Consider the following 27,002-nt stretch of genomic DNA (forward strand, 5'->3'; position numbering starts at 1 on the left):
TGTGGCCCAGGCTGGAGTGCAGTGGCCGGATCTCAGCTCACTACAAGCTCCGCCTCCCGGGTTCACGCCATTCTCCCGCCTCAGCCTCCGAGTAGCTGGGACTACAGGTGCCCGCCACCGCGCCCGGCTAGTTTTTTGTATTTTTAGTAGAGACGGGGTTTCACCGTGTTAGCCAGGATGGTCTCGATCTCCTGACCTCGTGATCCGCCCACCTCGGCCTCCCAAAGTGCTGGGATTACAGGCTTGAGCCACCGCGCCCGGCCACAAGAATTGTTGAGTGATTCTTGAATAGATAATGAAAGTGGAAGATTCATTTAAATAAGTAATAGTGTGTCATTAAGAAGCAGTTACTAAAGAATTATACAGTAGTTGAAAATTTGGAAAGAAGGAAAGATAACTTGGATAACTCTGCCTTAATTGTCCCCAGAGAGGCCTTAAGTTTTGACCTTTTTTTTTTTTGAGACAGTCTCCCTCTGTAACCCAGGCTGGTGTGCACTGGCCTGATCTCAGTTCACTGCAACCTCCGCCTCCCAGATTCAAGCTGTTCTTGTGCCTCAGCCTCCCAAGTAGCTGGGACTACAGGCACCCGCCACCACGCACGGCTAATTTTTGTATTTTGAGTAGAGACAGTGTTTCACCAATTTGGCCAGGCTGGTCTCGAACCCCTGACCTCAGGTGATCCACCCGCCTTGGCCTCTCAAAGTGCTAGGTGCTAGGATTACAGGCGTGAGCCACCATGCCAGGCGTTGACCTTGCATTTTGTAATGAGTTTACAATATTGTACCAAAAGGTGCTAAAATGGATGTTATTTTCAACTGTGCACTCGGTAATTGCAAATAGTTGTACTGTATACCTGGGGGCGAACACGAAGTAGTTGGGTCATCTCTGTATAAAACACGGATTTATCGGCCGGGCGCGGTGGCTCAAGCCTGTAATCCCAGCACTTTGGGAGGCTGAGACGGGCGGATCACGAGGTCAGGAGATCGAGACCATCCTGGCTAACACGGTGAAACGCCGTCTCTACTAAAAAATACAAAAAAACTAGCCGGGCGACGTGGCGGGCGCCTGTAGTCCCAGCTACTTGGGAGGCTGAGGCAGGAGAATGGCGTAAACCCAGGAGGCGGGGCTTGCAGTGAGCTGAGATCCGGGCATTGCACTCCAGCCTGGGCGGCAGAACGAGACTCCGTGTCAAAAAAAAAAAAAAAAAAAAAAAAAAAACACGGATTTATCTTTCGTGTAGTTGTGCATTACATAGAATGTGGTAAGGCAACGTCTGAGTTGTAGAAGTGCTACTGGAGTAACAGGTGAGGAATCGGTTCTGCTCTAGGGAGAGGACTGGAGGAGAGACCTAGAGGGGAGAGTGGACCTTGAAGAACTGGTTGGATTTCTCCTGTTGGGGAATGTGAATCATAAAACTCAGGTAGGGGGAACAAGTATGAGGCTGGCAAGTAGTCGGTTTGGCAGGAGCACAGAGTGCCTGCAGGGAGAGCCATGGGAGATCAAGCTGGGAATGTAGAAAGAGGAATTTTAACTTGATAAAATTTTGAGTAGGTAACAGGTTCTTTTATCAAGGAGTGACATTTTATGTCGCAAAAATTTTTTAAACCATTTCTGTCTCTTGGAAAACCCAAAGATAGCAGTGGCATGTGAAAAATTCTTGTTTTAAAAGATTCAAGCAATAAAGAAACAGACTGTTTTGTGTCCGTAGATTTTATGTTTAGGAGTTGAATATTAATTTGTAATTAATAGAATGGAGAAAAGCTATCAGTTAATTAGAATTCACTTTATAGGAATGAAATCTAGGTTTAAAGTATGAGAATGATCTGTCTTGCTTTGTTGAAAGTGACCTTGGTATTCGAAGACAGCTGCTCGTTACTGTCAGTAAGACATATCTTAAATTGGTTAAGGCTAGGTGATCAATTTGTGAGGATTCATTCTTACACTTGTGCCATTGGCAGGCATATTTTAGGAGCTCTCTCTTGGGCCATAAATTAGTGACACTGAGTGCTGTCGATTTACCCAAATAACCTCTTTAATATTTGCTACTGTTAGGTGTAATTAGAAGATATATGAAAGAGGCAGGATGTGGTGGCTCGTGCCTGTAATCCTAGCACTTTGGGAGGCTGAGGCAGGCAGATCAACATGGTGAAATCACATCTCTACCAAAAATACAAAAACTTAGCCGGGCGTCGTGGCACACGCTGCGCCTGTATCAGCTATTCAGGAGGCCGAGGTGGGAAGATCGCTTGAGCCCTGCAGGCAGAGATTGCAATAAGCCAGGATCTCAGGATCATGCCACTGCACTCCAGCCTTGGAGACAGAGCGAGACTCCACCTCAGGGGGGGAAAAAAAAAGAAAGAAAAGAGTGAGAGAGCCTGGACAACTTACCAAGAGCCTGTCTCTACAAAAATAAAATGTAAAAAAATTAGCCACGTGTGATGCCACATGCCTGTAGTCCTAGCTACTTGCAAGCCTAAGGTGGGAGGATCCATTGAGCCCAGGAATTCAAGGCTGCAGTGAGCTCTGATGGCACCACTACACTCCAGGTGACAGAGCAAGACCCGAAGACCTTGTCTCTTAAAAAAAAAAAAAAAAAAAAAGACGTGAAAGTTCAGTAAATGTTTGCCGAGATGAACGCTGGTATTTAAAGAAGTAGAAGGGATTTTAAAACAATTACTGCATTTCAGCTAAAATCTGAAGACCTTATCATGGTCTCGGAGGTCCAACATTGTCTGGACCCTACCCTCGTAACCTCAGGTCCTACCTTATCTACTACTTCATTGTATCTTGGCTACGAAGGCTTCCTTTTTGCCATGCCAAACTTATACTTGTCTCGGAGTTTCGTTACTTGCCTTTTTCCTTTGCCTGTAATATTCCCCCTCTAGCTCCGCACATCTCAGGTCAACATTACCTTCTCAGAGAGATCTTTTCTGACCACCTTAGCCTGAGATCCCTCTTCCTTGGTTACTTTCTGGTTACTTTATGACTTTTTTTTTTTCATTTTCTTAGTATCTGAAATTAACCTGTTTATTTGTTTCTGTTTATTTCTTGTCTTATTCTGTCAATATAAGTTCCCTGAAGGCAAGGATATCATATAATGAGATCGTTCTTCTGTATGTAGTAAAGATTCAAACAATAGTAAAGAAGTTGGAACCCTCATACGGTGCTGCTGGAAATGTAGAATGGTGCAGTTGCTTTGGAAAACAGTTCAGCAGTTCCTCAAGATGTTAAACAGTTACCATATAACCCAGTATTTCCACTCCTAGGTATGTACCCAGTAGAAATGAAAACATGCCCACACCAAACCTTGTACACAAATGTTTATAGCAGCATTATTCATAAGCAAAAAGTAGAAACAACCTGAATGTCCCTCAGCTGATGAGTAAATAGGGTGAATAGGTAAAATGTAGTGTATCCACATAGTGGACTATTTGGGAATAAAAAGGGATGAGGTACTCAATCACAAGAACATTACACTAAGGAGCCAGGCATGAAAGACCAAATTTTTATTCCATTTATATGAAATATCCAAAATAGGCAAATCTATAGAGAAAGAGGGTAGATTAGTGGTTGCCTTAGCTTAGAGGGGATAGGGAGGTTTCGGGTGAGGTGACTGCCAATGTGAATAGTAAATTTAGGGTGATTGAAAGTCCTAAAATAGATTACAGTGACAGCTCTATAACTCTATAAATGCACTAAATAATGTTGAATTGTACACTTTAAATAGATAAACTTCATGGTATGTAAGTTTTATCTCAACCAACCTCTTAAAAAGGATTGAAGCAATAAAAACCAAATAGAATATTTGATCTCTAGATTTTACATTTATCATTTGGATATTATCTGTTTTAAAATAATAGCAGCCTGGGCAACATGGTGAAACTTACCTCTACGGAAAAAAAAAATACAAAAATTAGCTGGTGTGGTGGTGCATGCCTGTAGTCCCAGCTCCTCAGGAGGCTGAGGTGGTAGGATTGCTTGAACCCTGGGGGGTTGAGGCTGCAGTGAGCTGTGATCGCACCACTGAACTCCAGCCTGGACAACAGGGTGAGACCCTCTCTCTAGAAAATAAAAATTAAAATAATAATGGAATAATTTAATGGGAAAACTTCAGCTCCTAGTTAGTTCCACAAATGTGGCAAGTGCTCAGTAAATAACTGATGGAGGAGGTTAGATAAGTATACAGATAATTATGATACAATACATAGTGTGATACATGCTCAGAGGGGACTAAGCCAGGGATCATAAGTGTTTGATGGTGTTCAGAATCCACATCTGAGTTTGTGTGAGAGGAATGAGGAAAGGCCTCCTGTGAGAGGCAGCATTCGAGGTAAACTTTGAAGGCTGGTTAGGCTTTTGCTAGTAGAGACAGGGACGGGGACAAGGCATTGAGAGGAAGCAAGCAGGAGCAGAGGCACGCCAACAGTTACTAGCACATTTTAATGGAGCTGAGGTTGCAAGTAGGATAAGAATGGGAAATAAGGCTGTGAAAATAGATTAGGGTCTGTAGTGGACAATGTGTTTTTACTGTCCTCCCGATGCCTGGTGTGCCTCCAATGGCTCATACTTAGGAAGAACCATACCTCTGACCTGCAGAGAGCTGGAAGTGTCTGGGGACATATCCTCCTCCAGCTCACAGACTGTACTGTCAGGAGTGTAACTTTGGAGGCAGGGGCTTTGACTTGTTTTCCTCTGTATCATCAGACTTGAAGCAGGGCTTGGCACCTGGTAAACATTCAGAAAACATTTGAATGAATGAATGAAAATCAAGAAGTGGCAAAGTCTATTTAAAGCAAAACAAAGTTTATTTTACGAAGACCCTTGACAAGGAGATTTTGGAAGCCCTTTGGATTTGGCGCTAAGTAGTTTAGTTAGGGAAAGAGACTTCTGGTAATATGAGGAATGTTTTAATGAAACGAATTTGGTAGTAACGTGCAGGTTGAACTGGAGGATGGAAGGATTATATCTGTGGTCTCCGTCTCTACTATCCCTTTCCTATTCCCACTCCTTTAGGCCTTGACAAAGGTAACAGACTTCCAGCAGTCCAATAATAATCTCCTAACAGCTCTCCTTGCTTCTACTCTCTCCCTAAATAGGGTGGTGGCAGCAGAATAGAAAGGATCGGATACAAGAGATAACACTGAAGGAAAATCTACGACTTCAGAAAGTAAGTATTTCCAAAAGAAATAGAGAAGTTATGAAGCATGGAGTTTATTGGAGGGGACTGGCAGTTTTTACTCTTAGCATTGGCCAGCTAATAAATTTATTGCATACCTGCATGTGTCTGTGGCTTTCGAACTCTAAAATTGTGCATTGACTTCACGAACAAGTGAATACTATGAGACTGCCACCCTGTGGACAAAATATCAAGACTAAAACCATCAAGAATTAAAGTTTCATTCATTTGCGATTTACTGTTTTAGAACTGGCTTTGGTTCTTCCACGTTGGTGTGCGCAGGTGATGCTCATTAAATAGAAAGCTTGAAATTAGTTTGTTCTCTGAACTTTTTCTGAGGCTTTTAAATAAAGGGAATCTAAAATGGAGCCAGTAGTTTTAAAAAGCTGCAATGATTCAAGAATGCTTTTTAGATGGTACTTCTTTGCTCCAGAAATTTCATGTGAAAGGGTTGGTTTTTTAAAATATTGTGGCATGTAGGCCTGTTGTGAAATAGTCTTTTGTGCCTTTTGTTGTACTGATTTTTTTCATCCCATTTTATAAGACATATGGTATTATCCTTGAGAGTTGTATTTTTTGAGAAATATATCAAACATCCCACCATACCCTTTTTTGGCTAAGTGGAAATGGCCTTCTTGCCTTGTTTTTTTGTGGATTTGGTTTTAGTTGTTAAAAGTTCTCTCTGTTTTGGACGGATTGCCTTAATTGTATTTATACAAATGAGTTTGGGTTATATTATGCTACTTATTTAGAAGAACACTCTGCTCACAAATTATACTATTTTGGTAGTTTCATAAACTAGCTTGAATCAAAATAAAATGGTGATTGTGAAATACTTATTTGCTCACTGCAACTCAGGAAATGTTTCAGTTTTGGACTCATGACCAAATAAAACTTTCCCAAGAGATGAGCTGTTTACAGCCAATAATGTTATAAATGTCTTACACACTTGAATTTCCAGAGGTGTCAGAAGGGGTGGGATAGCCATTTAGGGCTTGAAATTTGTGTCACCAGTAAAGCAGAAGTGGGCTTAAGCAGCCTTCTGAGGTCAGCAATTGTGCCTTCGTTAAGAAGGTGATATCCACACTGAGGAGAATGGATGAATCACTGATTGACCCCCTTGCCACTGATGCTTCACCATAGGGACCTGATACTTCACCATAAGGACCTTGCATTTTGGTAATGTACTAATGGTCAACTATAATGTTAATGGTCTTATGTTTTTTTTTTTGAGTCGGAGTCTCACTCTGTCACCCAGGCTGGAGTGCAGTAGCATGATCTCGGCTCACTGCAAGCTCTGCCTCCCGAGTTCAAGCAGTTCTCATGCCTCAGCCTCACAAGTAGCTAGGATTACAGGCATGCATCACCATGTCCGGCTAATTTTTGTAGTTTTAGTAGAGATGGGATTTCACTGTATTGGCCAGGCTGGTCTCGAACTCTTGACCTCAAGTGATCCTCCTGCCTCAGCCTCCCAAAGTGCTGAGATTACAGGTGTGAGCCACTGTGCCTGGAGATTTTCATTATTTAAATATTTCTCTGAGATAGTTCTTCTGAAAAATGTAGTTTGACAAACACAATAAACTTTAAGTGTTTGGTTTTATTTAACTTTTTCAAAGTAAATATATGGAGTTGTGGGTAACTTTTCAAAATTATTTTTTGCTAACATGTATATCTTATATTCTACAAACAGTACTGTGCAATTGTAAGTGAAGTAGAGTATGATGAAAGTGCACATGTTTATGTAGGTCTACAAGGTAAATTGCCATATAATTTAGATTATTTAGATTAGGTTAGTATTATTTAGATACAGTTTAAGACAAGTAACTTACTTTCTTAAATTTATTTTTAAGTATTTACTCATTTATTTATTTATTGAGACAGGGAGTCTCTGTCTCCCAGGCTGGAGTGCTGTGTCATGATCATGGCTCACTGCAAACTCTAAATGCTGGGCGCCTTGGCCTTCTAAAGTGCCGGGATTACAGGTGTGAGCCACTGTGCCCGGCCAAGGAAAGTAACTTTCAGAATACTTGGTGATGTAGTTACTCTTCACCTAGGTATTGAATGAAGAGTCAGTAAACTTGAAGATATATTTGTTTTCTAACCTTCTTTAATGGTTTTGCTAATGATATCCTTTTTAAAACTGTAAATGACAATGAACTTATGTAAATACATTTTTAGTTTAACATTTAACCAATACTTAAGATAACTTTATCACACAATATCTTTCTACATTTTTATGCTATAATGGTTACTATTTCAGGATTAATGGAAGTGTTCACTCCTGAGTTCATTTTCACAAATGTAAATACTAAAACATTTTCTTCTTTGAAAAGTAATTCTGGCCAGGTGCAGTGTCTCACGCCTGTAATCCCAGCACTTGGGGAGCTGAGGTGGGTGGATCACTTGAGGTCAGGAGTTCTAGACCAGCCTGGCCAACATGATGAAACCTCGTCTCTACTAAAAATACAAAAATTAGCTGGGCGTGGTGGTGCACACCTGTAATCTCAGCTACTTGGAGGGCCTGTCAGGAGAATCGCTTGAACCTGGGAAGTGGAGGTTGCAGCGAGTCAATATCACGCCATTGCACTCTAGCCTGGGTGAAAGACTGAGTGAGACTCTGTCTCAAAAAAAAAAACAGAAAAAGAAAAGTACTTCTAATATAGATGACTCGAACTTTGAAAAAGCAGTAACAACTATTCTATAAATTTTGTGTGTATGCAAACTTGAAAACATCTTTTATTTTTGGATGCAGACTAATCACTATTGAATACATACCTTTGATTTAAAACATTTTTGTGCTTTATTTTAAATTTTTGGGAAAGTGTCTAGCCTAGTGACTTTTTGATCGAGAGAATCATTCTAGATTGTCCTAAATCTTTATTTGTAGTTTAATCTTATTACTTAAAGTTTTTTGAATTTGGAGTCCAGAGACCAAGATACATTTCTGATTTAGGATGTGTTGATACATTGCTCTATATGAAGCTTTTTTATCCGTTTTCAGGTTGTGTGTGTGTGTGTTTCATTTTCAGTTTTAATCAAACATTTAATTCAACTTTGCAAGGTTGTGATGGGATTCATTTTACCCCTGCTGTTCAAACATCTGTGTTTATCATTGACACACTCTAATGCCAAGGTGCGCAGAGCTGAAATAGAAAGGAAAGGTACAGCCACAGGCAAAGAGAATGGGAGAAGGTGTCCCGGCGCATGAATCTGGGGCGGTAGTGAAGGAGGAGTATCCTGAAGGGAGGCAAAACATAAGCTTGCTTAAGGAATTTGAAGCTCCATGCAGGCAGGTGGCATCAGAGAATTTCAGATATGAGTGGGAATGCCTTCCCTTTTTTTTTTCCTTTGTTTTTAATGCCATTTCACATGAACTACTATGTTACTGTCCCTTAAAATGCGACTTTGAAAAACTGTTTTTTCTTTTGCCTTGCCATTACCTTCTAGAAGGTTATTTGTTTATGGAACATATTTTTAGATGGCTTTTTGCCACAAATTTGTAGGAAAATGAAGGCACATAAAGTTTATATGAAAGCAGTCACAACCTGATACTGATTAGGATGGGTCCTATTAAAACAAAACAGAATATAACAGGTATTGGCAAGGATGTGAAAAAATTGAAACTCTTGTACAAGAATGCCTGTGTTGGTGTGGATGTAAAATGGTCTGGCCATAATGGAAAACAGGATGGCACTTTCTAAAAAATTTGAAAGAGGCCAGGTGCAGTGGCTCACGCCTGTAATCCCAGCACTTTGGGAGGCTGAGGCGGGTGGATCACGAGGTCAGGAGTTCGAGACCAGCCTGGCCAATATGGTGAAACCCTGTCTCTACTAAAAATACAAAAATTAGCCGGGCTTAGTGGCGGGTACCTGTAGTCCCAGCTACTTGGTACCTGTAGTCCCAGCTACTTGGCAGGATTCAAGAAGAATCGCTTGAACCTGGGAGGCAGAGGTTGCAGTGAACCGAGACTGTGCCACTGCACTCCAGACTGGGTAATAGATCAAGACTCCGTCTCAAAAAAAAATTTTTTTTGAAAGAGAATTATCATCCAGCAATTCTGCTTCTTGATATATACTCAAAATAATTGAAAGCAGGGTCTCAGAGATATTTGTACACCGTTGTTCTTAGCAGTATTACAATAATAAATACTTATTATGTTACCAAAAGGTAGAAGCAACCCAAAGATCAATCAGTGGATGAATGGTTAAATAAAGTGTGCTGTGTACATACAATGAAATGTGATTCAGCCTTAAAAAGGAAGGAAATTCTGATACATGCTACGTAACCTTGAGGACATACTAAGTGAAATAAGCCAGTCACAAAGAAGATAGTACTACATGATTCACCTTATATGAGGTATCTAGAATAGTTTCACAGAGACTTAAGTAGAATGGTGGTTGCCAGGAACTGCGGGTAAGGGAGAATGGGGGTTACTGTTTAATGGATATAGAGTTTCAGCTTTGAAAGATTAGAAGAGTTTTGTTGCACCACAATGTGAATGTACTAAAGACTATTGAACGGTGTACTTAAAAACGATTAAGATGATACATTTTGTTCTACTTTACCCCAATGAAATAATTTTAAAAAGCAGATTTCAATTTGTATTTGGATACTGTATGCTCATTATTTATGAGTGTAAAAAGCATCTGTAATGATGAAGTTTCTTATTTCACCAATATGTAAGTGTTAGGTGCTGGCATAAAACAATGATAAACCTGACAAGATCCTCATGAAGCTTACAGTTTAGTGGGAGAGACAGACATTGATCGAACAAGTAAAAAGTGTGCTTAAGTGTACATGCATGGCAGGAGACCCCTAGCAAGGTGTGGGGAAGGGCTGGATTGAGAAGGCTGCCCTAAGGACATGATGTTTCTGTAGAGACCCAAAGGATGACTAAGCCTTATATAAGAGAAAGGGAGAGAAGGGAAGACACAGTAGATTGAGGAAGTAGCATTTTGCAAATGCTCTGCAAGGAAGAAAGGGTATACTTTGGGAAATGAAAGGCCTGGAGGGCAGTAATGTAGAAAGTAAGATGTGATGGGAGATAAGGCTGCAAGGTATCAAATAATATAAGATATTCTCGGCTATGTTAAATATTTTGATTTTTATCTTCAGCAGAGTGGGCAGATGTTGATGGGTTTTAAATGAGGGATTATGGAGGTGGAATGGCATAGGAGCAAGAAAAATGATGTACTTTTTGGTACCCTTGGTCTTTTTTTTTTTTTTTTTTTTTTTTTTGAGACGGAGTCTTGCTCTTTCGCCCGGGCTGGAGTGCAGTGGCCGGATCTCAGCTCACTGCAAGCTCCGCCTCCCGGGTTTTACGCCATTCTCCTGCCTCAGCCTCCGGAGTAGCTGGGACTACAGGCGCCCGCCACCTCGCCCGGCTAGTTTTTTGTATTTTTAGTAGAGACGGGGTTTCACCGTGTTAGCCAGGATGGTCTCGATCTCCTGACCTCGTGGTCCGCCTGTCTCGGCCTCCCAAAGTGCTGGGATTACAGGCTTGAGCCACCGCGCCCGGCCCTGTACCCTTGGTCTTTAACTTAAAAGTTACCTGTTTAGTTTGGTGTTTGAATGTTGGATGGGATTGTATATTGGCTGCCATTGTGGGCTGTTCATATGGTAAAGTGTACTTAAAGGGTGAACTTAAGGGAATTGTCAAGGGTAATTGAGGATAAGTGATTTTCACCTTGATACTGTGACTTGGTAGTTTGAAGCCCTAGAAATTGCTATTTGTCTTGGGAGAGTCTGGAGTAAGACTTTGAGCTTTTAGGACCTCCAGTGCTAAGTGGTGAGGAGGTGGAGCAGAGAAAACTGAGAAAGAGCTGTCTAGAATTGAGGCAAAATCAGGTGTGAGTGTTATCAGAGAAGCCAAAGAAGTGTTTACAGTGATAGGCCTAACACAACAAGTTCTGAAAATGTTAATTGGATTTAGCCCTGGGAGGTCTTTAGTTAGATTTAGTGGCATAATAGGGGCAGGATTAAGTTAGATTAGGCTGAGTTGAAGAATGAGTGGGAGATGAAGAAATGGAGTAGGTAAGGACAGTATATACACATCTGTTGAGGAAGTTTGGCTGTGAAAAGCAGGGACTGAGAATGAATAGTAGTTGTAGTTGGGATTGCAGTGTGTGACGGTGCCATTTCGGGTTCTTTTTTTTTTTTTTTTTAAAGGAAAAACTTGAATTAAAAAATATCTTCGGCTGGGCATGGTAGCTTACACCTGCCCAGCACTTTAGCAGGCTGAGGTGGGAGGATTGCTTGAGCCCAGAATTTGAGACTAGCTGGGGTAACATAGTGGTATCCTGTCACTACAAAATATTAAAAAATTAGTTGGGTGTAGTAGTGGTGTGCCCATAATCCCAGCTACTCGGGAGGCTGAGGTGAGAAGATCACTTGAGCCCTGGAGATGAAGGCTGCAGTAAGCTGTGTTTGCACCACTGCACTCCAGCCTGGGTGACAGATGGAGACCTTGTCTCAAAGAAAAGGCTATAACCCCAGCACTTTGGGAGGCCCAGGCAGGCGAATTACTTAAGGTCAGGAGTTAAAACTGGGCAACGTGGTGAAACTTTGTCTTTACTAAAAATACAAAAATTAGCCAAGTGTGATGGCATGCAGCTGTAATCCCAGGTACTCAGGAGGCTGAGGTAGGAGGATCCCTTGAACCTGGGAGGCAGAGGTTGCAGTGAGCCTAGATTGTGCCACTGCATTCTAGCCTGTGTGACAGAGTGAGACTCTGTCTCAAAAAATATAAATAAATAAATAATATCTCCTATAGAGTCTAAGAAATATTTGAAAAGTATACACTTTACTTAAGCAGGACAGAGCCAGATTGTGGAGTACATGCTGGGGGGTGGAATGCCTAGAGGTAAGGCATAGTAAGGTAGACTGAAGCCAAGATAGATAAATGTTTTGTGTTGGAATTTATTCTATGGGTGCTGATAGACTGGTGAAGGTTTTTTTTTTTTTTTTTTCCAATAGGAATATTAAGGGGTAGTATTTGAGACATTCCTTTAAAAATAAATTATTCTTGAATTGGGAAATCAAATGATAGAATTATAAAAGTTATAAGCATATGTGCTGGCAATGAGTATGGCTAATAAGTTGCATAATATATGGTGGAGTCTGTTTTAATCTCTTTCAGATAACATATAATCTTAGTATAGGTAAAATCATTTTAATCAAAGTATGCATGATGGCATCAGTTTGTTTTTGAAAGAAATGTATTTTTGCTTTATGAAATTATTACAGACTTTTTCTTAAAGATGCTGGCATTTTTTTAAAACTTATTTTGAAATGATTTTAAATTTAGAAAAGAGTTTCTTAAATAGCACAAAGAGGTCCTGTATATTCTTTATCCAGCGTCCACTGGTGTTAACATCTTATGCAGTCATAGTATAGTGATCAAAACTAAGAAACATTGGTACAGTGCTATTAACTGTAGACTTTATTAGGATTTTCTCAGCTTTTCTACTAATGTCCTTTTTCTGTTCCAGGATCTAGTCCAAGATATACCACACTGCACTTAATTGTTATCTCTCTTATCCCCTCAAATCTCCTTTTTGACCTTGACAGTCTGGAAAAGTAACAGTCAGGTGTTTTGTAGAATGTCCCTCAATTTGATTGTGTCTCTTGTTTTCTTGTGATTATGGACTGAATTAATGAGTTATGGGGCTACTGCAGGTTTTTTAAAATTTCATTTTATTTTTCAAATTATCATAAATTAAAGTTGACTTTTTTATGTACAGCTCTGTGAATTTTGACACATGTCTAGGTTTGTGTAACCATCACCGTAATCAGGATATAGAACAATTCATCACTTCCCAAAATCCTCATGCTCTCTGAGTAGTCACACCCTCCCACCAATCTATATCCCTGGCAACCACTGATCTGTTCTCCATCAATGTAGTTTTGTCTCTTCAGGAAATGTTATGTAAATGGAATCATACAGTATTCAGTGGTCCCTAACCTTTTTGACATCAGGGACCAGTTTCATGGAAGACAATTTTTCCACAGAAGTGGGTGGGATGGTTTCAGGATGAAACTCTTCCACCCCAAATCACTGGGCATTAGATTCTCATAAGGAGCACGTAACCTAGATACTTTGCATGCACAGTTCACAGTAGGGTTTCCTCTTCTATAAGAATCTAATTCTCTGGCTGCTCTGACAGGAGGCGAAGCTCAGGTGGTGATGCTTGCCTGCCTTGGGGTTGAGGACCCCTGCAGTATGTAACCCTTTGACCATGGCTTTTTTCACTCAGCATAACGCTTTTGATTGTCATCTAAGTTGTATTTATCAATAGTTAGCTCCATTTTATTGCTAAGTATGGATGTACTGCAGCTTGTTTATCTGCCTCTTTTCGTTATGTATTTGAGAACATACTATGTGTCCTGGCACTATAACAAGTAATTTAAGTGAATTAGTTTGTGAAATAAGGATTTTAACTGTCCCTTTCACAGATGTGAAAACAGAGGCTTAGAGAGTTTAAGTAGCTCTACGTTATACAACTAGTCAGTAGTAGAATTAGGACTCAGCCTGGGTTACCCACTCCAAACCCCATGTTCTTAATCATGAGGCTACACGGCTAGTTGCTAATGTTAGTTTCCTCATTTCTGTTATGACCAGAAGTGTAACTAAGAGAAGTTAAAGTTCACATTTTTTTAATGTGTCCTAAAATTCCCTTTCTTTTCTCTTTATATTTGTTTTCTCTTTTACCAAAGAGCAAAAGTAATAATAGCAGGGATAATTTTTAAAAATCATTTTGGGAGCTAAGGGTTCTGTGATTCAGGCCTAAAGCAAAAGGTTAAGCCAAGTCAGTCATCAGTCTGTGGGACATTATGACTTAACATTTAACATTGAGTGCTTCTATTTATGAGAATTGTAACCATAATACTAAGTTTTTTCTTTTCTTTCTTGTGTTTTTTTTAGAAACAAGGTCTTGCTCTCTCACCCAGGGTGGGTGCAGTGGTACAACTGTAGCTCATTGTGACCTCAAACTCCTGGGCTCAGGAGAATCTTCTGCCTCGGTCTCCTGAGTACCTGGGACTACAGGCTTGCACCACTATACCGGGCTAATTGTTTTGTTTTTTGTAGAGACAGGGTCTCACTGTGTTACCCGGGCTGTTCTTGAACTCCTGGCCTCAAGTGATCCTCTCACCTCAGTGCTGGGATTACAGGCATGAGACACTGTACCTGGCCCTGTTTTTTCTTAATCTCCTTATAAATAGAATCTTTGTTTTACAGGTAATTAAGAAATACCACTGGGTGCGGTGGCTCACGCTTGTAATTCCAGCACTTTAGGAGGCTGAGGCAGGTGGATCACTTGAGGTCAGGAGTTCGAGACCAGCCTGGCCAACATGGTAAAACCCTGTCTCTACTAAAAATGCAAAAATTAGCTGGGCGTAGTGGTGCATGCCTGTAATCCTAGCTACTTGGGAGACTGAGGCAGGAGAATCACTCGAACCCAGGAGGCAGAGGTTACAGTGAGCCGAGATCATGCCATTGCACTCCAGCCCGGGCAAGAAACTCTGTCTCAAAAAAAAAAAAAAGTAAATAAATAAATATCAAATAAAAATAGACAGGCATTCTAAATCAGCCTACTTTAAAATAAGAGGGTTGCCTTCTATGATATTGCTTTAAATTTTACTAATGGCAAAGGTAGTTGTCTTTTTTATTTTAAGAACTGAAATTTTGGTGTATTTAAGATGACCGGTTTTGAACTTGTGTGCTAACAGTCCATTTGCTGAAATATCCTACTGCTATAAGATAAAAAGAATGTTTCTAGAATGTTAGTGTGGTATTTCTGCATTTTTTTTTTTTTTTGAGACAGTCTTCCTCTGTCGCCCAGGCTAGAGTGCAGTGGTGTGATGTTGGCTAACTGCAAGCTCCACCTCCTGGGTTCATGCCATTCTCCTGCCTCAGCCTCCTGAGTGGCTGGGACTACAGGTGTCCGCCACCACGCCCGGCTAATTTTTTTTGTTTTTGTTTTTGTTTTTTAGTAGAGACGGGGTTTCATGTGTTAGCCAGGATAGTCTCTGTCTCCTGACCTTAGTGATCCGCCCGCCTCGGCCTCCCGAAGTGCTGGGATTACAGGCATGAGCCCCCATGCCCGGCCATATTTCTACATTTTATTAGTGAAGCATAATATATATAATTAAATTTTCATGGATTTTATAAAACTTCTATGTTATTCTGGGTACCTGTTAACTTTACGTGTTACCTTAGCAAATTATATAACAATTGGATGCGGAGACTTGATTGTTTTGTTTTTGTTTTTTTTTGAGATGGAGTCTTGCTCCGTTGCCCAGGCTGGAGTGCAGTGGCGTGATTTTGGCTCACTGCAACCTCTGCCTCCTGGGTTCAAGCAATTCTCTGCCTTAGCCTCCCTCGTAGCTGGGATTACAGGCGCCCACCACCACGCCTGACTAATTTTTTTGTATTTTTAGTAGAGACGGGGTTTCACCATCTTGGCTAGGCTGGTTTTGAACTCCCGACCTCGTGATCCACCCACCTCGGCTTCCCAGAGTGCTGGGATTGCAGGCGTGAGCCACTGAGCCTGACCAAGGAGACTTGTTTTTAGTGTAGCCTCAGTTTGATTTTTTGTCCTCACTTCTGTAGATGCTATTTTGAGAACTTGGAGAGGCTATATATAAAATCAAATGTCAGAACTAGAATGGATCTTCAAAATTATCAGTTCTCTAGATTGTCCCAATATTTTACAAAAAAGGAAACTGAAATCCCATAGTAGTGTGAAATAACTTGTCCACACTTAGTTGTAGAAGCTGCACAATACATTTCCTGCTCTCAGATACATTACTGGCTTATCAGTGTAGAAACAGACTTGTACAAAATTGACAGTAATACAAAATGGCATGTTCTAGATAGTAAAGGTACTTCTTTTCTTTTTCTTTTTCTTTTTTTCTTTTTTTTTTTGAAATAGGGTCTTACTCTTTCACCCAGGCTGGACAGCAATGATACCATTATGGCTTACTGCAGCCTCAACCTCTTGGCTTTAAGTGATCCTCCCACCTTAGCCACTTGAGTACCTGGGACCCCCCGGTGTGCACCACCATGCCTGGCTCATTTCTTTTATTTTTTTGTAGAAATGGGGTTTCATCATGTTGCCCAGGCTACTATTGAACTTCTAGGCTCAAGTGATTCACCTGCTTCAGCTCCCCAAAGTGCTAGGATTACAGGCATGAGCCACGATGCCTGGCCAGATATGACTTTTCTTAAAAAGGCGTCACCTCCCCGCACCACCCCCCAAAAACAAACAAACAGAAAACCCAAATCAAAAAAGCTTTATCTTTACCCTTTCACAACAAAATTACTTTATTTTTATGTGTGCGAGACAGAGTCTCACTCCTACCCAGGCTGGAGTACAGTGGCATGATCATGGTTCACTGCAGCCTCAATCTCCTGGGTTTAAGTAATCTTTCCACCTCAGTCTTCCCAGTAGCTGGGACCACAGGCACATACCGCCAAGTCTGGCTAATTTTTATTTGTTTTTATTTTTTGTAAAGACAGGTTCTCACTGTGTTACCCAGGCTGCTCTTAAATTTCTGGGCTCAAGTGATCCTCCTACCTTAGTCTCCCAAAATGTTGGGTTTACAGATGTGAGCCACCACACCTGACCCAAAATTACTTTCTGTTTTCAGTTTTTCATCTCTTATTCTCTCTTAAACTTTTTCTAATAACTTTTTTTGTTTGTTTTTACCTTTGCTGTACCATGAAAAGTTCCCTTTTAAAACAACAGTGACCTCCATGTTGCCAAATTCAACTGTCATTTTTTTCTCAGACCTTATCTAACTTGATCTGCCATCAGCATTTGGCACAGTTGCTCATTCCTTATTCTTGGAAACACACATGCCTTGTTTTTTTCCTACATTTCTGAGTACTCCTTTTAGCCTTCTTTGTTAGTTATGGCTCATCTTTCTTAATGATGCCTCATACTTGTAAATGATGGAGTGTCCCAAGAATCTGTCATTGTTACTTTTCTAACCTATAGCTTTAATATTATATACATGTTAATGTAATATAAATATAAATATATATGTATGTTAATTATTCCCAAGTTTATGATCTCTAGCCCATACCTCTAACCTGGGCTTTAGGACTTTATATTCAACTCCAGGACTGCATATCTAATTTGGTGTCTCTAGTCTGGTAACTAATGAGCATCTGAAGCTTAATGTGTTCAGAACCGAACTCTGACATTCCTCTACCTCAAACCATTGCCATTTGTCCTCTTTCCTGTCTCAGTTTTGGTAACTGCGATCTTTCCAGTTGCTGGAGAAGGGGGGTGCCCCAGCTCCAAGAAAGAGAGAATTCACCTTTCTATCCAGGTCCTTAGTCAGTTGATGGTGCCCACCCACATTGGATGAGGGCAGATCTTCCTTATGGAGTCCACGGATGGAAATGCTAATCTCCCTGGGCACTTTGGCTCACACCTGTAATCCTTGCACTTTGGGAGGCTGAGGTGGGAGGATCACCTGAGCCTGGGAGGTTGAGGCTGTGATCAGGCCACTGCACTTAGGCCTGGGCTACAGAACAAGACTCTGTTTCAAAAATATAAAAAAGAAATGCCAGTCTCTCTGGAAACATCCTCACCCTCACAGACATACTCAAAACTCATACTGTACCAGTTATCTGGGTATCCCTTCATTCAGTTAAATTGACATCTGAAATTAACCGTCACAAGTCCACCCCTTGTCAACGTGGCACCCATGCGCATCTCCTTAAACCATACTTAATCTCCAAATAGAGACAATTGCGAAATTGTAGTTCTGCCTAAAATGATACAACTACCCTGCATACAACTGAAAATGCACTGATTTCTCCCCAGAAGAGGAGGTAAAGCTCTTGAATGTTGTTCTCCTCTTATATCCCACAATTTCATTATATGATGTAAAATTAACAATACTTGGCCAGGCGTGGTGGCTCACACCTGTAATCCTAGCACTTTTGGGAGGCGGAGGTGGGCGGATCATGAGGTCAGGAGTGTAAGACGAGCCTGGCCAATATGCTGAAACCCTGTCTCTAAAAATACAATAATAAAAATAGAAAAATTAGCCAGGCGTGGTGGCACGCACTTTTTTAGTCCCAGCTACTCGGGAGGCTGAGGCATAAGAATCACTTGAACCTGGGAGGCAGAGGTTGCAGGGAGCCGAGATCGCGCCACTTCACTCCAGCCTGGGCAACAGAGTGAGACTCCGTCTCAAAAAGATAAAAAAATAAATTAACAATATTTAAATGCTGACATAAAGTAAATACATCTTACGTTATGTAGTAAAGGAATAAGAGGAAAGAACACAAAGATATTTGCTTTGTTATATCTATGTATATATATACACAAATGTATTCTGAACAAAATAGGGAGAACATAGTCACGACAATTAAAATCCTCATTTCCCCAACTGGTCAGGTGGTTATAGCTGGCATTGATAACTACCTTCATGTACTACACATTCTGTATTCTCTTTGCCTTCAGCAAACGCCTTAGCCGATTGTGGTTCTTTATTTGGTGGAGTCTTCATTCTTAAAGGGTTTGGGCTATTGGTAGACCTTCCTGGATTGGGTTGTTTTAGTTTCCTGTTGACTTATTTACAGGGCATGATAATACTAAGCGATGCCCCAAGGGATCTCCTGTTCCAGATATGCTCTTCTTTACCTGCACTGTGAGTTAGTAGTCCAGCTTCCCATTCCTAGTTTAGATTAATCACCCCCAGCTACATTGACTCAGAGGCATGAGGAGCCCAAAGATGCTGGATGGTAGTTTTGACTCCAGTTCCATGGAATCATTGTTGTGTTTCCTGGTGGAAGTATTCCTCTCTCTCTGGAACTAAGACTTCTAGGCCAACAGAGCATAAAGTTATGGGAACAGGAAGCAAAAATTTTGCTAGTGGGCAATGGTGAGTAGTGCCATTCCTATTTGTATTCCTTGGTTCAGGAAACAAGGAATATTGAATCCTGGCTATGGGAAAAACAGTACCATGTGGTGTGGATGCTAACTCAGAATGTATACAGCCTTCTGGAGAACTTAGCACTAGATCTGCAAGGTATTATCACCTAGTTGGCACTGTAACGGCATCTTCTAAGGTCCATTTCACCATCCTGTCAAGCTGGCTGCTTCAGGATGGCAGGGAACGTGGTAAGACCAATGAATTCCATGAGCTTGAGCCCATTACTCCACTTTTGTGACTGAGATAAGTTCCATGGACGGAAGCAGTGCTGTGTAGAATGCCGTGATGGTAGATAAGGCGTTCTGTGAGTCCATGGATGGTAGTTTTGGGAGAAGCATTGCATGCAGGAAAGGCACATTTGTATCTAGGGTGTCTGTTGCAATAAGAACAAACTGCTGCTCCTGTGATGGAAGCAGCCTAATGTAGTCAGCCGGCCACCAGGTAGCTGGCTGATCACCCCAGGGAATGGTGCCATACTGGTGGCTCTTTGCTGGTCTCTGCTGCTGGCAGATTGGGCACTTAGCTATGGCTACACCCAGGTAAGCTGTAGTGAGTGGAAATCCATGTTGCTGAGCCCGTGAATAACCTCCATCCCTGCTACCATGTCCAGGATTAGCCTCCTGGGCAATGACAGGTGGCTGGGGAAAATGGCTGACTGGTATCCACAAAACAGGTCATGCTATCCGCTTGATTATTAAAGCCCCCCTCTGCTAAGGTCACCCTTTGGTGACTATTCACATGAGACAAATATCTTGATGTCTGTTGCCCAGTTAGGAGAATCTGTTCTGCCCCAAATTTCTTTGGCACCAATTTTCTAGTTATGTTCCTTCGAAGTCCCTGAGCATCCTGTCAAACCATTGTCAATAACCCATGCATTGATGTGTAATCACAGATCTGACCATTTCTCCTTCACAGCAAAGTGCACAACTGGGTGTGCTGCCGTAAGTTCTGCCGACTGGGAAGATTTCATGACTGGATGTTGCAGAAAAAGGGCTGTAGCACTGCAGCTGTCCGCTTTTGGGTGGTGCTCGCATATCATGCAGAACTATCTGTAAACAAGGCTCTGTCAGCTGATTGTAGAATATCCTCACGAGGCCAGAGGTACAATCTGGGTGAGAAAAGACAGTGTAGCACCAGGAACCATGGGCATTTGGGCCATTTCATGTAACTTGTGCCTTTAGGACCTACGCAGGCCCAATCACATATATGTTACCTCGGTTTGATGATGGAATGGTGCTATGCATGCCCAGCCTTGTGGCTTGGAGTGGGTCAGGTAACACCCACTTCATGATAGACAAGTAGATTGAGTAACTTGGTGGCCCGTGCTGAATGTTCAGTTTCTACTAAGGTCCAGTAGCAGGTCAAGAGCTGTCTCTCAAAAGGGAAGTATTATCTGCAGATGATGGCAAGGTCTTGCTCCAAAATCCTACAGGCCTGTGCTGTGATTCACCTGTAGAGAGAGGCCTGCCAACTGCTGATACCTCAAGTACCATTGGATCTGCTGGGTCATAGGCCCAAGTGGCAGAGCAGCTTGCAGAGCAGATTTGTTACAGATTTGTTACGGAGCCGTCTATTCTGGGTCCTACTCAAAACTAGCAGCTTTTCTGGTCACTTGGTGATTGGGCTGGAGTAACACTTAAATGAGGAATGTGTTGCCTCCAAAATCTAAATAAACGACTTAAGTATTGTGCCTTTTTCTTGGTAGTAGGGGGGGCCAGATGCAGCAATTTATCCTTTACCCTAGAAGAGATGTCATGATATGCCTCACACCAGTAGACCCCTAGACATCACACTGAAATAGAAGGCCCTCAAATTTTAGTCATTTATTTCCCAGCCTCTGACATGCGATGTGTTATCATTAAACCTAGAGTAGTTGCTACTCATTGCTCATTAGGTCCAGCGAGCATAATGTCATTGATATAATGGACTAATATGTTATCTTGAGGGGAAAGGTGATCAAGATCCCTGTGAACTAAATTATAACATAGGGGTAGGGGGTTGATATATCCCTGAGTTAGGACAGTGAAGGTATTTTTGGCCTTGCCATTTGAAAGGAAACTGCTTCTGGTGGGCCTCATGGACAGGTATGGGGGAAAAAGACATTTGCCAGATTGATAGCTGTATATAACAAATGCCAATGTGTTGAGGCTAAAGAATGAACTCACATCTGGTACAGCAGCTGCAAATGGAGTCACCGCTTGGTTAAGCTTATGATAATCCACCATGATTCTCCTAGATTCATCTGTCTTCTGCATAGGCCGAATAGGGTTTATTTATCATCAGTATGTCTCTTTTGTTTGCTGTATAGCAAGGTGCTAGAACAGTACCTGGCACATAGTAAGTGCTGAGTAAATATTTGTTAAATGAATGACAGAGTCCCTCAAATCAGTCACTAACTTGACATTGGGAAGTCACTTGGTACAGACCTCTTATCTCTATTTTTAAAATGAGATTGGATTGGATTTGTGTTTTAAGCTTTCCTACAGTGAAGACTTAAATGTATGGAGTGTCAAGGTTCCTTGAAGCCTTTATAAGAATTTAGCTACTTAAGTAAAAACTTTAGAAACCACTGGACTGGATAAAGTATCTCTAAGGTCTCTTCCAGTTCTGCGATGATCAGTTCTCACAGTAATTGTAAGTGGGGCTGTTGAGGAAATCCTTCTGCGGAGGAGGTATTGAAATTGAGACTTGATGGATGGATGTTCATTAGGCAGAGGTCGGGGATAGGATGGGAAATAAGGCAAGTGCTTTTCAGGCCCAGGGAACAGTTATAAGGAAGTGAGACAAATAGGAATGGGGCAATTCAGGAAATTTCCGTACAGCTGTCGGGCTGGGGAGTGAGGGGGAGTCAGGAAGATAGGGCTGGAAAAGTCAGGGAAATTAAAGCCTTGATTATGAAAGCCTTGAACACCATAATAGTCTGGCTTTTAATTTTGCCTCTAAGAAGTCAGTTATTTTTATTTCTTTTTGTTTTTTGGGCCGTAAGTGATAATCATTTCACTCTCAGAGTTGTTCTTAAGGAAGACTTCTCTAATAGCACAGTGATAGGTGAATTTAAAGTAGGCAGTTGGTGATAGAGAAACAGTCAGTTAGGAGGAGACTGTGATATTATTTTTCTGTGATATGATGAGTACTCTTTTACCTGAGGAGTAGCAAAGGAGGAGCTTAAGTTTCATTCTAAACTCAGTATAAAAATTAGATTTCCTTTCTGCAACATTTAGAGATTATTGAATAGTAGGTTAGCAAATGTTTTTGAGTGACTGCTGTGTGAAGAGCAGTAACTAGATAGATGCCAGGGCTACATAGAAACAGAGCAGTGGTGGCCGTGTGTGGTCGTTCACACCTGTGATCCCAGCACATTGGGAGGCTGAGGCAGGCAGATCGCTTGAGCTCAGGAGTTTGAGACCAGCCGTGGCAACATGGCAAAACCCTACCTCTACAAAAAATACAAAAATTAGGCAGACATTGTGGTGCACGCCTGTAGTCCCAGCTACTCAGGAGGCTGAGGTGGGAGGATCGCCTGGAGGCAGAAATTGCCGTAAGCTGAGGTGCCAAGGTCCTGTCACTGCACTCCAGCCTGGGTGACAGAGCAAGACTGTGTCTCAAAAAACAAAAACAACTGTCCCCCATCCCCCAAAACAAACAAACGAAAACAGCAGTGGTTCTCATAAGCCTAACCACCTGTACTATGGAATCCATTTCCAGGAGTTGGCATGTGTCTTCATGAAGTTCCTTTAAGGGGTGCATTCCTGGTTACAGGCTCCTGAAGTAAAAGATAAATTATTTTTAATATTGAATTTAAAATTTAATTATGAGAGATAAAATATCTCTATACAAACAACTTGAGATTGCAGTCAGCCTATTACCTGGGAGCTTTATAAAGAATGTAATCATACCATCAGTTCTTGGTTATTTTTCATATCAGAGGAAACAGTAACACTCAGAATAATACCTGCAATAGAACCTTGAATTGATCTATATCAAGTCATAGGGGCCAAGTCATGTCTTTAAAGATGTTTCAATGTTTACTAAAATCCTGATATGCTACATTTTTCCCCTCAGTGAGCAGTTTTAGGAAAGTCACTCATTCATGTCTGAGTTTCTACTGAGTTTTGGGCCCTGTCCTAGGTGATGAGAATATAGTATAGACAAAAGCCATGGCCCCTTTTGCCTTTGATAAGCTCCTGAAAATACATAGACTGTTGTCTAAGAGGTCCACTTTTGGTGGGTAGTAAAACATACCACCTAGTCACCTGTCCATGCAGAAGTGGGAAAGAGGATTTGGTTTAACAAAGCTAGTGATAGAGCATAGAAAATTAACTATGTTTTACGTTTAAGCTCACATGTAGAAATTCTGCACAATTCTTGGAACCTGGGATTATACTTTTGAGAGGCGTTAACATCAACAAAATAAATTCTGCTTGATTGAAAGATTTGTAACAATCTCAGTCTTTTAAATTTTATTTTTCTATTTAAATAGTGGGGAACATTGATTTTGGTCATTTGCCATGTTAATGGTGTGATCTTTTCTTTTTCCATCTCTGATAGTGATAGCGTGTTAGCTTCCAACCTATGGGATGGTTTCAAACAAAGCTTTTTTTAGCCCAAGTTTCCTAGATATGGAAATTAGAGTATTCTATATTTTTGTACTAGAAGTTTTCAGATTTGAGTTCAAAGAGAAGAGGTAACGATAAAAAGGAAAAATAAGCCCTAGCACAATAAATTCTTTTTATAAATTCTGTTTCAGTGGAGGAAATAAATAGTATCTGAAATCAGTTGGCATTTAAATTCATTCAGTTGACTCAGTCTCTCTCAGCTAATAGTTTAAATATACATGTTGACAATTCCAGGAGCAGCCATGAAAACTTAATATATATAGTAAGGTATATACTGACTTGATCCATATCTAATTTTAGAAATAAACATATCCACAGTATGTACATTTCATATACCTAAATGAGATTTCTTTTCTTTCTTTCTCTTCCTTTCCTTTCTTTTCTTTCTTTCTCTCTCTCTCTCTCTTTCTTTCTCTCTCTCTCTCTGTCTCTCTCTCTCTCTCTCTCCTCTCTCTCTCTCTCTCTTTCTGTTTTGGGGTACATGTGCAGAACTTGGAGATTTGTTACAGAACATGGGAGTTTGACACGGAGTCTTGCTCAGTCACCAAGGCTGGAGTGCAATGGTGCAATCTTGGCTCACTGCAACCTCCGCCTCCCAGGTTCAAGCAATTCTCCTGCCTCAGCCTCCCAAGTAGCTGAGATTACAGGTATCTGCCACCACACCTGGCTAATACCTGTATTTTTAGTAGAGGTGGTTTCACCATGTTGGCCGGCGTGGTCTTGGACTCCTGAACTTCAGTGATCCCCCTGCCTTGGCCTCCCAAAGTGCTGGGATTACAGGCATGAGCCAACGTGCCTGGCCTAGATTTCTTTTTTTTAAAGTCAGTTTTATTGAGGTATGGTTTATATGCAGTGCGATTTGCCCTGTTTAGTTTTATAGCTTTATGAATTTTGACAATGTACATAAGTCATATACCAGTACCACAATCAAGATACAGAATGTTTCCATCGCCCTAAACAGTTCCTTGTCTTCCTTTGTAGTCAATCCCCTCCCCTCATTTCCAGCCCCTAGCACTGATAGGATTTCTGTGCCTTTTGTTTTGCCTTTTCCATTATATCACATATAAATGGAATCATACAGAGTCATAGAATCAGTCTTATTTTGTTCAGCCTAGCGTTTAGGTTCATCCATGTTGTCCCATATATCAGAAATGCAGACCGTTTTTTGTTGCTGAGTAGCATTACATTATATGGATATATTATACCATTCCATTACATGGATTTATCCATTTACCCATTGCTGGACATTATTTGAGTTTTCAATATTTGGTGAATGATAAAACTGCTATATATATTTGCATAGAAGTTTTAAAATAGACATGTATCTTCATTTCTCTTGGGTAAATGCCTAGGAAGGGGATTACTGGATCATGTGGTAAGTGTATGTTTATAGAAACTGCTAAACTATCTTCCAAAGTGGCTAAACTTTTGCATTCCCACCAGCAATATATGAGAGTTGTAGTTGCTCCATGTTCTCATCAACACTTGGTATTATCGGTGGTTTTTGTTTCGTTTTGTTGTGATATTGTCACATTAATTTGCATTTCCCTATTGAGTATTGATGTTGAGATATTTTCATGTACTTTTTTGCCATCTCTATCACTTCTTTAGTGACGTGTCTATTCAGATTTGACCATTGAAAAAACTGGGTTGTTTTCCTGTTTTTGAGTTGTGAAAGTGCTTTATGTAGTCTGGATAGCAGTATGTAGACTTATTTTAATCTTCATACTCTGTGTGGTAGATACTATTAGGCTAAATAATAGATAAATAAGTTATGATGCAGGATTGTTAAGTAACTGCCCAAGATTACATAGCTAATAGGTAGCAGAGCTGGGATTCAAACCCAAATAGATTGACTAGAACGTGTGTCAAACAGTTTGCCTTTTTTTTTTCTTTGATACTCTCATATGCAGAGATTGACTTATTGGGGCTGTGAATAGAACAAGGATCCAGTTCCTGTAGGTGATAGAATAATGCTAATAGGGGCACTCCTGGGCAAAGGGATAATATCTTGTAATGACAGCTCTGGAGTCATCTCCTTAGGAACGGCTAAGATACTTGTTTCTGTTGAAGAGGTATTATTTTTCCCTTAATTCTCTTCACATTACTGGTGGCCAGAGTACTTCTTTTAAATTATGTTTGGAATATTTGCCATTATTAAGTAATGAGGTGCTTTATATAAATGGATTTTCTCAATAGCAGAAGCTTATCCTTTTAGGTATCTGTTCTTCATAAAACATCTCACACACTTGATGTTACGCACTTCGGCTTTCGAAGGCCTGTCTTACACTAATGCTGACTTGGAGACACTTAGTTTATAGTAATATACTTAGGGAATATTACAACTTACTGACCTTATATAATGGCTTCATATCGAATACTTTTAAGTTATATTTATTTTTAGTTTTATAAGGTAGGTTTTTTTATGTCATTATCAGCTCTTTCACTTTTTCTGACATCCTTTTACAATACTGTTCCCCTCTTTTACCCGTTACAATTTTTATTTCTAATTAGCCAAAAGAAGATAATCACATTGTTAGGTTTACATTAATATTATCTACAATAAATTTCAGATATGGAAAATTACTTGGGGGGAACTTTCCAGTGAACAAGTGAATCTCCTGTGACTGCTCAGCGGACCTTGTTTCTTGGTGCATGGGCTCTGAATAGTCATTTTGTGTAAGTGAGCTAAAGTAAGCTAAATATGACATTTAACAGGAGAAGACATGATCTATATTTCTTTTTAACAAATTTTTAATTAACAGTTTGTAAAACCATGGAGATTATTTTTCAGTAAAAAGATAAACCGAGTATAGGGAATAAATAGGCACTTAATAGGCAGAAAGTCGGTTCACAGTCGTTGCAGTTTTGCAGCATTTTGTAAAGTTCCTAAGTCAGTGACAGCTTGTGCTCTCATCTATGCCTCTGGTAAGCCAGAATAAACTCCCAACTCATTAACTAAAGGGAGCAAACCTTGCTAAATCCTATTTACTTATCGTAAGATACCAGGACGAAGGCTGTCTTTTGAGCTGCATTTATCATTTCATGCGCTTTGGAAGTACTTAGTGCTTTCAAGCCATTTTGATTAATTTAAACTCTTAGAATAAATTAATAAGTATACTCACCCAGAGGCCAGAATAAGTAAGTGTAGTAATATTTCAGTGCTTTGGGCACTTTGTCAGATGTATTCTGACTTGGAAGGCAGAGCTTCGCTGGCCACAGTTGTCCCCTTAGGCTGGCCTTGCCACAAGTGC

The 27,002-nt window shown here is 40.7% G+C and overlaps 1 protein-coding gene across 1 annotated transcript in view; it reads left to right on the forward strand.

Annotated features, from left to right (window-relative positions):
- Positions 1–27,002, forward strand: part of ELF1 (E74 like ETS transcription factor 1) — a 127,116-nt gene that overhangs the window by 1,838 nt on the left and 98,276 nt on the right. The window lies entirely within an intron of this gene.

Source organism: Trachypithecus francoisi, unplaced genomic scaffold (assembly GCF_009764315.1).
Source record: "Trachypithecus francoisi isolate TF-2019V2 unplaced genomic scaffold, Tfra_2.0 Contig01461, whole genome shotgun sequence".
Taxonomy (NCBI): Eukaryota; Metazoa; Chordata; class Mammalia; order Primates; family Cercopithecidae; genus Trachypithecus; species Trachypithecus francoisi.